Source organism: Rattus norvegicus, chromosome 7 (assembly GCF_036323735.1).
Source record: "Rattus norvegicus strain BN/NHsdMcwi chromosome 7, GRCr8, whole genome shotgun sequence".
NCBI lineage: Eukaryota > Metazoa > Chordata > Mammalia > Rodentia > Muridae > Rattus > Rattus norvegicus.
This window is the reverse complement of record NC_086025.1, coordinates 93,618,300-93,636,341: the sequence shown is the minus strand read 5'-3', so window position 1 is coordinate 93,636,341 and position 18,042 is coordinate 93,618,300. Positions and strand designations below refer to the sequence as shown.

General features: G+C 38.9%; 1 long non-coding RNA gene across 2 annotated transcripts in view; it reads left to right on the top strand.

Annotated features, from left to right (window-relative positions):
- Positions 1-18,042, top strand: part of LOC102552490 (uncharacterized) — a 50,920-nt gene that overhangs the window by 20,935 nt on the left and 11,943 nt on the right. The window lies entirely within an intron of this gene.

Below are 18,042 nucleotides of genomic sequence, written 5' to 3'. Positions count from 1 at the left end.
CTATTTTATTGGATATTTATTAATGTACTTATTTACATGTCTTTTTTATTGGATATTTTTATTTACATTGCAATGTTGTACCTTTCCCGGTTTCCTGGATATAAGCCCTGTATCCCATTCCCCTCCCCTTCGTCTATCCCTCCCCACTCCCCACCCGTGACATTCCCCTACACTGGGGGAATCCAGCCTTGGCAGGACCAAGGGCTTTTCCTTCCATTGGTGACCAACAAAGCCCTCCTCTGCTGCATATGCAGCTGGAGACATGGGTCAGTCCATGTATATAGTCTTTGGGTAGTGGTTTAGTACCTGGGAGCTCTGGTTGGTTGGAATTATTGTTCTTATGGGGTTGCAAGCCCCTTCGGCTCCTTCAATCCCTTCTCTAATTCCTCCAACATTAACCCCATTCTCAGTTCAATGGTTTGCTGCTAGCATTCGCCTCTCTATTTGACATGCTCTGGCTGTGCCTTTCAGGAGACAGCTATATCAGGCTCCTGTCAGCACGCACTTCTTAGCTTCATCAATCTTATCTAGTTTTGGTGGCTGAATATATATGGGCCACATGTGGGGCAGGCTCTGAATGGCCATTCCCTCATTTTCTGCTCCAAACTTTGCCTCCAAATCTCCTCCTATGAATATTTTCCCCTCTTTTAAGAAAGAGTGAAGCATCCACACTTTGATCATCCTTCTGCTTAAGCTTCATGTAATCTGTGGTTGTATTCAAGCTTTGGGGTTGATATCCACTTATCAGTGAGTACATACCATGTGTGTTTTTCTGTGATTGTGTTACCTCACTCAGGATGATATTTTCTAGTTCAATCTATTTGCCTATGAATTTCATGAAGTCATTGTTTTTGGTAGCTGAGTAGTACTCCATTGTGTAGATATACCACAGTTTTTGAATCCATTCCTCTGTTGAAGGGCATCTGGGTTCTTTCAAGCTTCTGGCTTTTATAAATAAGGCTGCTATGAACATAGTGGAGCACGTGTCTTTTTTATATGTTGGAGCATCTTTTGGGTATATGCCCAGGAGAGGTGTAGCTGGGTCATTAGGCAGCACAATGTCCAATTTTCTGAGGAACCTCCAGACTGATTTCCAGAGTGGTTGTACCAGTCTGCAATCCCACCAACAATGGAGGAGTGTTCCTCTTTCTCCACATCCTCACCAGCATCTGTTGTCACCTGAGGTTTTGATCTTAGCCATTCTGACTGGTGTGAGGTGAAATCTCAGGGTTGTTTTGATTTGCATTTCCCTGATGACTAAGGATGTTGAACATTTCTTTAGGTACTTCTCAGCCATTCGGCATTCCTCAGCTGTGAATTCTTTGTTTACCTATGTACCTGATTTTTTAATAAGGTTATTTGGCTCTCTGGAGTCTAACTTCTTGAATTCTTTGTATATATTGGATATTAGCCCTCTATCAGATGTAGAATTGGTAAAGATCTTTTCCTAATCTGCTGGTTGCCCTTTTGTCCTAATGACAGTGTCCTTTGCCTTACAGAAGCTTTGCAGTTTTATGAGGTCTGATTTGTCAATTCTTATCTTAGAGCATAAACCACTGGTGTTCTGTTCAGGAAGTTTTCCCCAGCACCCATGTGTTTGAGGCTCTTCCCCACTTATTCTTCTATTAGTTTAAGTGTATCTGGTTTGATGTGGAAGTCCTTGATCCACTTGGACTTGAGCTTTGTACAGGGAGATAAAAATGGATCGATTTGCATTCTACTATATGCTGACCTCCAGTTGAACCAGCACCATTTGAGGAAAATGCTATCTTTTTTTTCCATTGGATGGTTTTAGCTCCTTTGTCAAAGATCAAGTGACTGTACATGTGTGGGTTCATTTCTGGGTCTTCAATTCTATTCCATCCTACCTGCCTGTCCCTGTACCGATACCATACAGTTTTTAACACTATTGCTCTGTAATAGTGCTTGAGGTCAGAGATGGTGATTACCCCAGAAGTTCTTTTGTTGTTGAGGATAGTTTTCACTATCCTGGGCTTTTTGTTATTCCAAATGAATTTCAAAATCCTCTTTCTAACTCTCTGAAGGATTGAGTTGAAATTTTGATGTGAATTGCACTGAATCTGTAGATTGCTTTTGGTAAAAATGGCCATTTTTACTATATTAATCCTGTCAATCCATGAGCATTGGAGGTCTTTCCATCTTCTGAGATCTTCTTCAATTTCTTTCTTCAGAGACTTGAAGTTCTCGTCATACAGATCTTTCACTTGCTTGGTTAGAGTCACACTGAGGTATTTTATGTTATTTGAGACTATTGTGAAGGGTGTCTTTTCCCTAATTTCTTTCTCAGGCTGTTTATCCTTTGAGTAGAAAAAGGCTACTGATTTGCTTGAATTAATTTTATACCCACTTGTTTATCAGGCTTAGTAGTTCTCTGGTGGAACTTTTGGCATCATTTAAATATACTATCATATCATCTGCAAATAGTGGTATTTTGACATCTTCTTAATGTGGGGGTCTCACCTGTGGTCTTAATAGTGAGAGCTCTCCTCGGAGACCAGTTCTCTCCAGGTAGGTTTTGGGTCCAGAGGGCTGTGGTACAGCCTTAGCTCTGGGCACAGATGGAGACCTGAAGGCAATGTGGTCCTATCTTAAAATGGAGGATATGGGTTGCTCTACTCCATAGCCTATCAGACCTTGGAATCACAATATTCACCAGAGGTGGGACACAGAAAGTCCAATACACAGAAACATAGTCTACCACTTTAAGATGGTCACAGTTCATGAGACTACAGAAGGAACAATGAAGTTAGTTAATTCCTTCTCTGACATTCTTTAGATTCTTCCTTGGGATTTGTCTGATGTTTCTGCCAATGCCAAATGCTGTTCAAACTGTCCTACCTGAGAAGTCTGGGTCCCCACTAGTCATATTTAATCAACCATAAGAAGTCTGAGGATTGTAGCTGTGGGCTATTTAGGGACAGAACCTATTCCTGCCTTCCCCTACTGTGGTATAGCAGCTCCCATTCATCCTTTCGTAACTCTTTTCTCTCATGTGGATTATTGGATTGTACTTCCACTGAGTTTCAAACAAGATCTCACCTCCTCCATTAAATATCTTCTGGTCCTTTGTAGACCCTTGAACCCTTGTCTTCTTATAATTCAAAGTACTTGCTTCTTATGCCTTTTACATGGCTAAGTCGTGTTTTGATTCTTCATGTTGAGATTTTTTTTCCATTGGTTTTGGGCAAAGTCATTTGGCAAGCTATCAGTCATTTGGTCAGCTATAACTCTCATCTTTCCAATGGGAGCTAAACAGGTTTGTTCTCAACTCTCTGAACTCTCTCTCCAGTACCTATCCAAAAGGATGTGTGCCACTGGCTTTGTGAACTCACATGGTATCAATGACTTGAAGAGAATAGCTGTACCTGAGGACTACATTGTGGTTTTCTGATCTGAAATCAGCCTTCCCAGAATTCCCCATTTTATTTGCTTTTCAGTTACACTCAATATCACTCAGACCACAGTCCTCTTTTGTTAAAAAAAGAAAAAGAAAAAGAAAAAAGGAAAACAGCTTTGAGAGATTTAAGCACTTCACACTTTAAAATCAGCTAAAAGCCTTAAAAGCATATATTTTCAGAGAATTCATTACAAATTACTTGCAAATGAAGGCCATAACTTTTTCCCCCACGCAGAGAGATCTTGCGTTTTTTTTTTTTTTCTGGCATTACTCAGACCTTGAAACTGACAACTCCACTGTGTCTAGGGATACTTGGTGGTTGTGGAAAGGGCAGAAACGTTTCTATTCCTCACTTAAAAAAAAAAGCAAATCAGCTTACACTAGACAGTGTTCCGATGCCAGAAAATGACCCTGACTGCTAAATACAGACTGTGTTGTCTGGAGAACTTTGCTCTTTGTCTCTGTAGTTCTCCAGCTGAACTGTTTGGACAGGTTAAAGCCACTTGTCTGAGCTTCGAGAAAGAGGAGGAAACTCAAGCCATTTTGTTTATAATTAGTTACTTCTTTGGGGAAGACTTTGCCTTGTAATTATAGTATGCATCTCTAAGTATTTATTATTTTTGAATGTTTTGTGTCATATGCTCTAGTTAGAAGCAAAAATTAGATGGAAAAAAAACAAAGCAGAACCAATCTCAATTATATGACCCGAGTATACAATGTAGCCTCCATAAGCAATATAGAGATGAGACAGAATGCTTGCATTGCTATTAATGCAAGTTAAGATATATTGAATGCAAACTGTGAGTCAGGTACCCTGTACAGCTCTTTACATGCATTGGCTCATTTAATGTACAGCAACTTTCCTAGATGGGCAATATCATTATCTCATTAAACAAATTCAGACGTTTAGACTCAGAGAAGCCGATCAAGTCCCAAAGATCAGATAGCTAGCAAACAGAGAAGATACATTGTGGTGCACAAGGAACTCTGGATCTTTTCTTAGACAGGGACATTGTCTTCTAAGACACCCCCACCCCCTGTCCCATCTTCCTGCCCTAGAGATCAAAAGTAAACCAGACAGAAACTTCTCAGGCCTCAGTTTCCTGTACTTGTTAGCCACGTTTAAGTGTGTGTTTCTTTGTTCATTTTGGAGCATGGAATATTTTTACTGTTTTATACTTTGCTTATAAGAAACTCTAATAACTCCAAGAAAAACACATATAGCACACATGGCTTATACCCCAGTTCCTAGGTCATTGTTCCACATGCTTTAATGCACTATTTCATTTAACCTCTATTAAGAGTATGGTCCACATATTCTTCTGCCCATCCTTAATTCACACCCAAGGTGGTTATTTGATTCCAAATAATTACATTTAACATGTCAGGCAGATCGAAATCTAAGTAGTCTGGTATGGGTTGTATGCTTTTAATTACTGTTATACAAGATAGTAATTTAATTTTCATCATAAATGCAGATATTTCAGAACAGATTTTTAACATAGATTTTTATTCTTCCTTGCTGATTTACTTATTAGCTCTTGTTTAAAATTTTTGTTTTTTTTTAAATCACAGATCCCTATTTTGTAATATTTTAAATTTTATAATCATTATCATAAGTAGTTGCAAATAAATAAAAACATTGAACTATTTTTGTGCAACTAGGGATGTGATTTTATTGCATACAACTTTTAAAGCCCTAGATAGTAAATCAAATATGTACATTAATAATACTTTAACCTTGATTTTCCTCTCCTAGGAATAAAGCTGAAAGACAAAAGTCTTCCTCTAACCTTCAACTTTTACTACTTCCTATGTGAAGGGTAGCAGAAGTTACTATGCCCAAACATGTTGGTTTTATATAATGGTTATTCTGACCAGAAGTTAGTGAAGGCCTAAGCAAAACCTGTATGTCCTCCATCTTTCCAAAAATTAATATATGCACAAAGATGTCTGCCAGTCCTTCTTCACCATGTTCCTCCCCAGAGATAACTTCAAAGCCTCACTAACTTAAATCAGAAGCCAGAAGTCCCTGCATCACAGACTTGGCTTCACGAGCCAGGTTCACCTTCCCCCACAGTACCAAACATTTGTCTTCCCATTTCTCTGAGGGTTTCTACTCAGGGTCCCTACATCCTCTTCCACTGTCTAACATTTCTCCAAAAGACATAGTCTTCATTGGACTATAAAATACTGTGAAATTCAAACCAAAAGTTTTTGAGTCTCCTCTCTGAGTCTCTCTCCCTTTGTGTAAGGTATGTGTGTTCAAAACTTCTATTTACTTCTCATCTGTTAATCTGTTATTTGCCACAGAGGCCCAGGTAAAGCTCAGTGAAGGAAGAAGAAAAACATCTTACTTCCTCTGCAAGTGTAAGAATATAATTCTATATAGACCCAAGCAGAAAGTTAGCAATATCAATATGAATGATGCTATGTTTAGCCTCTAAGAATTAGATCAGGTGATTGATTTGAGGAAATCAACACAAATATGTGAAAACCAGATAATTATAATCAGCAGTGGGTCCCAGATTAGCTAATTTTACTTTGGATATATCATGGAAACAGACTAAAGTCACAAGGGTTTAAAAAAGACTAGTAAGTAAGTCCCTCATCTTCAAACAGTAGAATAAGTAATTCAAGAACAAACCTCAGTGGAATGTCATTTTAAAATAAATCCTGTATTCTTTCTTAAGAAAGCACTAACAGAGTGAAAAGAAGCTAGTCAGTTAGGAATTCCACTGCAAAATCATTGAGGTATAAACTGAAGCATATCTAAAAGAATTTCTGACAATCAACACATTACCCCAAAGACTTACACCAACAAGTAAGGAAGACACCTAAAAAGTGAAGCCATTCATTTTTTAGTGTGACTTCTACTATTTACTTAAAAGTCTGCTTAAGAAGACTGTTCAGCATCCAGAGCCAAGCCAAGCTTTCCCCATTCCACACACATTACAGGGCACTGCTGGAGAGCCTTGCTGGTCAGCATGCACTCCATAAGGGTAAGAAGCTATTGTGGCTTCAGTTAAATTAATAGGAGAAAATCTAAAAGAATAGCATGTAAGTATAAGATCTAAAAGTAATGTTATACAAGGTAAAGATAAATGATGACAATAAGCAAAGGAATACAGATGCATGGAGAAAATTGATAGTTCTTAGATAATTATGAAGAGAGAAAAGATATGTGTATCCATACATAGATGGTAGGCAGATGGACAGACAGAATACACAGTACACTGATATAGAAAGGTGAAAAAGATTTAAATAAGCATGTACTTAATGGGTTTCATACACTATCCTTTCAGAATACTAGGAGAATGATACTACACAACTGTCCAGACTAAAGCACATCCTAGTTTTTGATTGAAGTGTTTAGTCCCAAAATATAGAGAAACTCTACAGAAACCTTCATAGTAGAACATTTTTTGTGTAGTGAGTCTAATAAGTAAAATATTTATAGCCTATACAATTTTCCAGGTTTCTGCTAAATCATTGTTTTATTTTTATAAAAGAATAAGTCTCTGATGGATTAAACCTTTTCTGCTAATCGTTCGAGATATATACAATAAAATTACATTTGGTCTTAGGAACGCTGAGAATTTTTGTCTCTTTGTGGTTTTATAAATGTAAAGACTTAATTAGACTGTAATTTATCTTTCTTAATAGTTGTGGGTACCTGTTACTTTTTCCCTCTTTTTGGTGTTTTACTGCATTGGTATTACATGATTGTAATTGTGTATAGTTACATTTTATATTAGTCTTAAAATTGTTGCATTAAGTTGAAAAATATTTCCATAGGCTGGAGAGATGGCTTATTGATTTAAGAGCACTGGCTATTCTTTTTTAATGGATATTTTATGTGTTTACATTTCAAATTTATTCCCTTCCCCAATTCACCCTCTCCCATTCTCCCTCCCCCTTCTTTTATGAGGGTGTTCCCCCTTCCCTTCCACTCCCACCTCAATACCCTGGCATTCCCCTACACTGGAGAAATGAGCCTTCACAGAACCAAGGGCTTCTCCTCCTACTGATGAGAACAATGCCATCCTCTGCTACATATGTGACTGGAGCCATGGGTCCCTCCATGTGTACTCTTTGGCAGGTGGTTTAAACCCTGGGAACTCTGAGGGTCTGGTTGGTTGATATTGTTGTTCTTCCAGTGGGGTTGCAAGCCCCTTAAGCTCCTTCGGTTCTTTCTCTAACTCCTCCATTGGGGTCTCCATGCTCAGTCTGATGGTTAGCTGCAAGCATACTCATCTGTATCAGTAAGGCTCTAGCAGAGCCTCTCAGGAAACATCCATATCAGGCTCCTGTCAGCAAGCACTTCATGGCATCATCAATAGTGACTGGTTATTCTTAAAGAGAATGAAGGAGTCAGGAAAGCTGATTTTTAAAAGTGATTAAACTACCCTCCTGCCTACCAGTACTTAGCTAGAGATGTAAAATTGTGCAGTTGTGGACAGCCAGTACTTTGCCCATTTGCACCAACAGTTTAGAGATAATTTTTCACATCTGCATCCTATTCCTCCATACATATGTTGGGCTGTATCTACCCATTTACAGAGGTTACAAGATTCCCCTCTCTTTGCCTTTAGGTTGAAGCTGCCTTTGAGGTGACAAAGCCTGCAGGGTCCCCTCTCAGGCTTTAGGGAATTAGGTAGAGTCTGTCAATCAAATGACCTCATCTGGGCATCTTTTTCCTATAGCTGTGCAGAGAAGCATTGGTTTCTGGTGGGATTATTTTTCACAGAGAACAATGGCGTAAAGGGCTGAAAACATCTCTGCAAAGAAGAAAAACAAGCTGAAAGCTTCAAGCACCCCTCCCATGTTTACAGCTTATCCACAAAAACCACCAAAAGTCTGTTTTCAATGTTGTGCATTTCACACATTCTGTAAAGAGAATCTTCAGTATTCGATCATATCCTTTGATTTTCTTCAGAAAAGTGCCCAGTTTTGCAAAGCATCTGCTTTGGCCCCCATAGCAAGACCCTGTTTCCACTCTCTCTTAAGCTAACTCAGATCTACAGGACCTCTAACCCTCACAATCTGAGATGCCAGGGCTACCTCAATTTTCCACTCACTCGATAGTACAAGCAAAGGTGTTTCCCTGCCCTGCGTCTCTGTATTTTTAGACAGGCTTTCGTCTTTATCAAAACAGAGTTCGGTAGACTCCCAAGTAGTTCCTTCTCCAAGACTTCCTTTGTGTCTACACAAATTGGGGACTTTAAGATGCACTAATGTGGTGTTAGTGTTAAAGCACGTGTGTTAGTATGAAGTTTGCTGCTACACACTGCCCTTGTGCAAGAAGGGATCTTGGAGAACAGAAGTGAGTTCACTAATGCATTCTTTATCCTAGGAATACTGAGTAAGACGCCAGGACATTCCAATAAGAAGCACCTGAGGATACTTATACTTTTAGACAGACCTGTACTCACAGGTATTCACTAGCAGAAACTGAGGCCAGGAAGCTGCCTAGATTCTTGTTTCTCACAATAGATGTAATTGGATGCCTAAAATAAAAACACGTTTTTTTAAAAAAATAGAAAGAGTCCTTAAAAATATCACTATTTTAAAGCAAAAGAAAAATTAGATGAGCTACAGGGTTTTTTTTCAAGTCCATCAAAAAGGGAAGGAAAGAGTTTTAAAATACTCATTTTACAACACACACGCACACGCACACACACACACACACACACACACACACACACGCACATGCACACATACATGGTACGTGAATAGGAATAAGTACAATAAATAGAATTAAAAGATAATGGAAAATGTCTTGTTATCACATTTATTGTGAATATCTTGGTGGCTTCAATTAAAAGGGATCGCTTCTAAATTTCAAAATAAAATGTAATGAAGTCTACGCCCAAAAGATCTAGAGATATGCTTTGTGTAGCAAAATGAAATACCCTTAAAATACAAATGGTGTGACTTATCAATTAACTGACAAGAATGCATAAATTCTCAGCATTACTATGACTAAGGGAATAACTTTGCAATATCCCTACCCTTACCTTAAACATGTAGCAAATAAGAAAAAATTTAAAGACATCAAAAGATGGGAGATAAATATACAAAGCCATGAACATTAAAAAGATAATTACAAGATAAATAACTTCTTCAAAAGTTATAGAAACCATAATAGTATTTAGAAGACAATTAGAAAACATTATACATTTTAATTTGGCCAGTTTAATCTAATGCCAATAGATAAAATTCAGAAATGAGAAAGACAGTAAGTTGCTCGCACCTGCACAGCATTTGCTGTTTTCTTTTGGCCATAATGATTTGAATCAGTGCCTCCTTCTCCTGGGAGACGGAGAGCTATGTGAGTACCAATGCTGAGTTATGTTCTTGGTTCAGTTACCCCCACCGTACATGCTTAGTTCACGTTTCTAAAGGCACGGGAATGCAACGCAAAAGAGCTATCTCAAAGTTACAGGATTGGATGAAAGAATTTCAAACAAGACAAAAGGTTGAAAATGACTTCAAAGTGTTTGGCCTGGATCACACCCTTCCCAGACCCCTCCATTCATGGAGAAGATCCCAAAGTCAAGCACAGAGCAGTTGGCTACACTGACCTGAGTCAAGCTACTATTACACTACTGTCCCCTTGGACCTCTGGTTAGTACGGGTCATGGCTGACAAGACCCATAATGCCTGTTTTTCCCCAGCAGTCCAGTCAGCACCCTCTGGTTGTCTGAATGCTAAACAGCATGGAGGAAGTTCCCAGTTCAGTACCCATGGGAATTTGCTTTAAAAGCCAACGTGTATATTGTCACCTGTAATAGGATCTTACTCTTCTAATTCTAATGAAGGGCCAGAAGTATCAAGCCCTTGCACAGGTGGACTTCTGGGTACTCCCAAGCCCACTCCTTTGGAGGTTTCTTATACCTGGGACTAGAAACTATATGTAGTACCTCATGCTTTCTAGGAACAGCAACATCTAGTCCTGCATGGTGACTTCCTCCAAACCTCCTTTTGTGTTTTTTTATTTAGGTTATCTCACTCACTGTAACATTCTACTTCCATCTATTTCTCTGCAAATTTCATAATTACATCATTCTTTGCAGCTGAATAAAAGTCCACTGCATATGTGGACCACATTCTCATCCATTCATCAGCCGACAGGCACTAGGCTACTTCTGCTTCCTAAATACCATGAATAGAACAGAAATGAAGACAGATGTTCAGCTATCCCTATAATAGCGTGGAGAATCATTTGGGTACATATTCAGGAGTGTGGTAGCTGGGTCCCACGGTAGTTTTATTATTTTTATTATTTTTAGGATCTCCAGACAGGTTTCAAATTCTATAACGACTTCACTAGTTTTCACTCCCACTATCCGTAAAATCCACACCTGCATTTGCTGACATTTTTATTCCGGATGGTAGCCTTTCTGACTGTGGTGAAATAAAATCTTAGGGTTTTGTTTTCTTTTTGTTTGTTTCTTTGAAAAATGTTCCCCACTTTGTAGCTCTACCTGGCCTGGAAGTCACTATGTAGACCAAGCTGCGCTCAAGGACATAAAGATCCACCTTCCTCCGCCTCTGAAGTATTGAGATTAAAGTGTAACCATGCCCAGCAAAGATGAATTCTTAAAATGCTTTTATTCTGCATGAAGACAATGAACACTTTCAAATGTTCACTAGACATTGATATTTCTTCTTTTAAGAACCCTGTCTTTAGTTCTGTGGCTAACTTGCTTCTAATTGAGCTGTTTGGTTTCTCGGGTTTGCTTTCTCTTGAATTCTGTTTCTATTCTCATTATTGATCAGCTGGTGGACGTGTAGCTAGAAAAGAGATTCTCCCGTTCAAATGACAACCTGACTGAGAGTTTGATTCATTGTACAGAGAGTTTTAATGTCATGAAACCCGGATCATTGGCCTTACTTCCTGTGCTACTAGAATGCTATAGAGAACCATTGGCAGTACCTGTCCGTTGAAGCTTTCTTTCTGCCTCCCTTTTCCTCTAGCATTTTCAGTGTATTGGGACTGTTGAGGCCGTTGATCCACTTTGAGTTGAGTTTTATATAAAGCAAGGAATGAGGACTTAGTTTCCTTCCTCCATGTTGATATTAAGGTTTCTCAACACCATTTGTTAAAAATACCCTTTCACTGATGTGTATTTTTTGATGTTTTTGTTGAAAGTCAGATTGTTGTAGTTGAGTAGACTTATATTACACTCCTTATTCTACCCTATTGACTGATTGCTGGTGCTGTATGGCTGCAACCCAGGTCTTGGGAAGTTGTAGGTTCACATATGGAATTCATTACTGGTGATTAAGTAAATTGACAGAGCAGAAAACTGCTTCTATCTGTACTTATACGCCTAGACAAATGCTGCTCCCAGACTTAATCCGAGAAGCTGCCCCTTTCAAAGAATGGTGGTACACATGGAGGGACCCATGGCTCCAGCTATATGTAGCAGAGGATGGCCTTATCTGGCACCAGTAGGAGGGAAGGCCCTTCTTTCTGTGAAGGCTTGATGCTCCAGCATAGGGAGTGGGTGGGTGGATGGGTGGGTGTGGGAGCACCCTCATAGAATCATGGAAGAAGGGTGGTTTAGGAGATTTTCAGAGGGGAACCAGGAAGAAATGTAAGTAAATAAAATAAGCAAGAGAGAGAGAGAGATTGAGAGAGAGAGAGAGAGAGAGAGAGAGAGAGAGAGAGAGAGATGGTGACTGCAGACACTCCTAGCTGAGCAGGAACTAAGCAGCATTTGCAGGCTCAACCCTAAACAATGCGTTTATACCATCCCCTGTAAGACAGGGAACACTGTGAAAGGTGGGTGGAAAGTATGTAAGAGCTCTATGAACCCTTTTAAGATGGAGGGAACATGGCAGAAGATGGGTAGCTAGCTACACCCTACTCGGGAATTCTGACTGGCTTCCCCTGAGGTGCCCACTGCTGCTGTGAATTCACAGGTACAATGGCCGAATCATGACCAGTTTGTTTCATGACAGCCCCCACCACCACCGTCTCTGGCCAACAATCTTTCCATGGTTGCTGATGTTACTGAGGCTTGAGGTAGGGGGTGTGAAATACATGCCCCACATAAGCTGAGGGCTCTCCCATCCCTTATTCTCTCTATTTACTAAATGTAATTCTTTATATTAACTGCCATTCCCAGAAAAAAGAAATTCCACTGATGCGGGCTGAGAGCTGCACAAATCTACATATCCAAAGATAAATATTTAAAAAGCAGTTTGATAATATGCGCACTTACCGAAGTAATAGCGGTGGAGTGTCATCAGAGTTTGTGACCATTTTTATTTCTTTGAGAAATGTTTCTTCAGTTCCAAAGACCATTTATTGATTGGATAAATCTTAGTGTTTGATTGTTATGGCTCTCTGTATATCCTACCTAGATATTAATCTCCTGTCAATGTGAAGTTGGCAAAGACTTTCCTGATTTTTCTGTCTCTTCACTCTACTATTTGTGTTTTATTTTGGTTTGATTTGGTTTGTTGGTTTTGTTTTGTTTGTTTTTAGTGAAAAAGCATCATAATGTAATGTACCACATTTATCAGTTTTTGGGGTTATTTCTTATGCCATTGGCATCCTTTGTCAGAAAGCCCTTCATGTCAACTGTATTTTGGAGTGTTTTACCTATATTTTTGTAGTCTCACTGTTTCAGATCTTCCATTGGCCTTGATCAGTTTTGAATTGGTTTTGTGCAAGGAAGGGAGGTAAATCTACTTTCATTTTTCTAGGTGAATTTCCAGTTTTCTCAGCACAGTTTCTTGAAGAAGTTGTTTTATTTCTATGTTTCTGTTTGCTGCAAGCTACATGGCCTTAATCCTGGGCTTTCTCTCCTTTTCCATTGGTCTATTTTTGAATCAGTACAAGGTATTGTGATGCCCCAACACAATGCCCCAAACATTGGTTCATCTGCTAAGGGTTGCTCTGGTAATTTTGGGTATTTGGGACTGGTTATTCTAGCGCTGTGAAGAAGTCATTGGAATATTAATGGGGATTTCCTGAGTCTACAGATTTGATCTGTAATACAAACACTTTCCCAATGTGCATTCTGAAAAGCTGTGAGAATGGATGCCATCACATGGTCTAGTGCCCTCTATACTCTATTTCTTCAGTGCACTAAAGTTTTCATTTTAGACGCTGCTGATCCACTTGGGAGTTTTTCTTTTTCTTCTTTCTTTTTTTCTTACTTTGTTTCATTTTGATTTTTTTGTCTTGCTTTTGTTTTGCTGTTTTGGTTTTGCTTAAACCTGTGGCAAAGGGAACTGTTTCCTGATTTTTTTCTCAGGAAGTTGATTGTTGGCATATTTTTTTTAAAAAGCTACTTATTTTGTGTATTTGTTTTTGAATATTGATACTTTGTTGAAAGTATCAAGTACCAAGATTTTCCTGGTAATTTTTATGATCCTTCAACGTACAGGATATTGTGTAGGACAACATTGTTTGCAAATAAGGATATTTTGATCTCTTCCTTTCTGTTTATACCCTTTTATCAATTTACCTTGTCTCAGTGGCCCAATTTAGACTTTGAGAATAATATTGAATAAGATTTTGGTGGAAATGCTTTCTGTCATTCCTATGTAGTAAAACAACATGTATACATGTGTTGTACAGTCTTTCTTATGGCATGGTATGTCCCTTCTGTTCCTATGTGCTTTGGAGCATGTGTCTTAGAGGAAAGTTGAGATTGATCAAAGGCATTGCAGATACTTAGAGGATCGTCTTGTCTCATAATCTACATGTGCCCTATTACATTCAACATTCGCATAGGTTGGACAGTCTAGAGAACTGGGATGCACTTTTTCTTGGGAAGTCTTGTCAATATAGACATAGGAGCCAAAAGATGACATACTTCTAGAAGGTAGAGATATTGGTTCTTGGTGGAAAGTCTAAGGACAGCAAGGGATCTGGTTACCTAGAGGAGCACTTTCATTAAAAAAGGCTACACATTTCTAAATGTAAAGAAGTCCCATTTATTCTTCAAAGACAGTGTTCCAAGAAGTTCCTAGAATGCCTAAAATCAATAACATGTTTAATCATTTTAGATACCGCACATAAGTTGGATAATGCATATCGATGCACACTTGTCCTTTTGTTACTGACTTCCTTATTTAGGAACATGTCCCATTTCATCTGCTCTTCCAGATTTACTATCTATATCCATTTTCTTTTTCTCAGATTGTCATTTAGTGACCTCTACTGCATGCCCACATGTTCCCTGCCCCTGAATTTTTCTAGTGCTGTTTATTTTCATGAAGCTTTTCCAGGTTTTTTCTAAATTTTTCCAAACTGTGTTCCTGATTCCTTGATTACAGAATGTAGTCTCTTATCTACTGTCACTTATTGAAGTGAAATGTTTTATACAGTTTGCTTATAGTATGATTTAATAGCCTGTGGTTTTATTTTTTTAATGTTTCCAATTAAGCTAAGCATGTTTCTCTCCTCACAGTTCTATCCTTCATGGTATTTAGCACAATGTCTTTCATGTAGGTATTGTACAGTGAATCTTGTCTCACTGGTTGAGTACTCATAAACTTCTGGAAGGAACATTTCATTTGGCCTACTGTCTCCAAGGCTTAGAAGTACCTGATGCATACGAAATCCTTAACTGCACTGCTTGTAGAAGGAACAGGAAATATTAGGGCAGGCAAGCTGAGCCCATACTGCTCAATACAGAGGTCAATTTCACTTTTCCTCCTAGTTAACCTTCTTAGCAGTACTGGATCCCCAAGCTTCTTCCTCCTTTGAACACTTCCCTAAAGGTTCTAGATTCCCCATTTGTTACTTCTTGCCTACCTTGTTGTCTCTATCCTTTCTCCAGCACTATACCTTGGGATGCTGAAAAGGGGTCTTCAACTACATTCTGATCAAAATGATACTGGTCCTCTTCTATTCTAAGGATGTTCGCTTACCTTTGTGATCTCATTAATTCACTGATTAAAAAACTTCAGGTGCTGGTGACTCTCTCGTTCATAAGTTTAACCCTGACACACTTAGTATCTCTAAAACTATGTTGTCCAACAATCCCAATTGCTAGATATCTAGTATCTGCTACCCCAACCCCCTTTTTGAACCTGTGCCTCCCATTATATTCTTTGTCAGTGTATATGAGGCTTTCCCTTGTTCATTTGTCTCAAACTCATTTGCTAGTTATTTATTATAGCTGAGTATTGCTCCATACCAACCCATTTCAAAATTAAATGTCTTAAAGATAAAAATTTAATACTCTCTTTATCTGGTTCTATATGTTGTTGACTGACCAGATGAGCTCTTTCTTTTTTCCTTCCTTCCTTTCTTTCTTCCTTCCTTGCTCCTTCCTTCCTTCCTTTTATGGTACTTGATAGTTAATCATAGAGACACACAGAAGCAAACAAACACTCTACCCCTGAGCTAAAACCCCATCCCCAGTTTCAAATATTTTGCTCAAGATTCCTCTCTGCGATTATAGCCTAGCATAAGCTAAGTCCAAAGCTGTCTGAAGGCTGCTTGGGCTTGACATTAAAGGTAGACCATTCTTCAGTCTCATAATTTGTTCTGGAAGTCTGACTCGAGCTACGTGAACTAAAGCTCGCCAATGGCTTCTCCCCATCTTGAGATTCTCAGAGCAGAGTGACTATAAAACCCCTTATTCTGAGAGTCAGTGTTCCAAAAGAAATATGACAGGGCAAGAGGTAGAAAAAAGTTACCAAGACCAACTTAGTGTGATACCCGGAGGTCACTGGCATAGCAAAACTCATGCTACATTATATTTGTTAAAGCAATCCTAAGGCCTTAAAAGATTTTAATGCATGGAGAAATCCATTCTAGTGACTCGTGAAGATGCAGCAAGATGTGAAGAGGTAACAAATCAAAGGACCAGATTAAATGGCAGGCTTCACTGGAGAAAGCTTTGGAAAGCAGAATCCATAATTTTACTTTCATGATATCAATATCCCTGGATGCCTCGATACCTTACCCTGGCCTTTTCCTCTTCCTGAGATGTTGTTCTGCTAAAACCATTATGTTTTGTTTCATGCAGCTCTTAGTCTTGGCCTTCTCTTATTCCCTTCCTTAAGTCTACTGGTAGGCTCGCCTCTATGGTGCTCTTCACTGATCATACTACTTCAAAACACACAAGAGCATTTGGCCTTGTGACCCTGGAAAACTGCCTCTGACATACCCATTGAATTTTTGCTTAACCAAAACTCTACTCGGGCTCTCAAAGTTTGACTTCCCTTAACTTTTAACACAGACTATATCAGTAATGGCTGAACCACCTTCCCTAAACAGTTTATTCTAAGAGCAGACCACCCAGCAAAGGGAAAACACTAAAACAACCTGATTTTGTCCCCTGCTCATCCTGCTTGCATACCTTCATCTCTCAAAAAAAATCCTCTGTTTAATTCAGCTTCCTCCTCCCCTACACGAAAAATCACATTCTGCTCTACTTTGAAGTTCTTGAGAACTTTTTTGAGATCAAAACATTCTCCCCCACCTGCAATAGCCTCAAAGTTCTTATCTCAGCCTGTTTATTTAGATCTGAGATGTGGAACTTTTCACTGTTCACATTCCTCGTGACTTTCTAAGAGTCTTTTTAGCACACCCATCTAACTTCGTGTATTTATTACATTGTTCTCTTTTCCTTAGAATCGAAAACAAGGCAAACCAAGCTTTCTTGTCCCATCGGTTCATCTTCCATTACCTACTCCACACATGCTCAGAGAACGTGTCAATTAAATGGAGAAACTGAGACTTATCCACATTGTGATGGAAGCTGGACACATGGAAATCTAGAATGAAGAGATATTTGGTACCACTTCCGCCAGGATCTCATTCTCTACCACAATAGCTAAGAAAAGTCTCTTACGTACTCCTTAAGCTAGGTTCATATTTCCATTATTTAATCCAAAACAATGGCACTCTGTTTTAATTAATTTAGTCTTTTCTAAGTCCTTTTCCTCTCTTGCAGCCTTTGTTCAGAGACAGAAGCCAACATTTGTTTTTTTTTTTCCAGACTGTTTTCCATGATGTTACTAAGCCAGTGGATTTTCAGTCTGCTCTTCTTAATACATCCTTTCTGGTCTATGTTGAACTAGAATTCCACTGGACACAAGCCACATCTGTAGCCCATCCTTGTAACCTGTTCCCTTGTTCCCAGTTATGGTATTCTATTGCCTGACTTAATCCTTCCTCCCTTCCCCATTGTTCTGGATCTGTCCACCCATGCTTTCCCCATCTCCTGGGTGATATACCATTACTGTCTCTCTCACCTGCAACCTTCCTCATATGATTTTAGTAAAATAAGTTTTTGTTTGTTTGTTGTTGTTCCTTGGTTGGTTTTGTTTGTGTGTTTGTTTTAAAATAGGCTTTCTTTGTGTAGCCATAGCTGTCCTGGAACTCACTGTGTAGACTGGGCTGCCTCAAGCCCAGAGATCTGCCTACCTTCCAAAAGCTAAGATAAAAGGCATGAACTAGCACTGCTTGGTACCAAAATAAGTTTTTATGCCCACATCTAGAGATAGAAAAAAAAGAATTTTCTGAATTTGTTTTTTTTTACAAACATTGATTTAATATTTACAGTTTGAATTTTTGTCAAAAAGATCTAAGGTCGCAAACTTTGTATCCAGCATTTTTCCTTTCCACTCACATAGACACC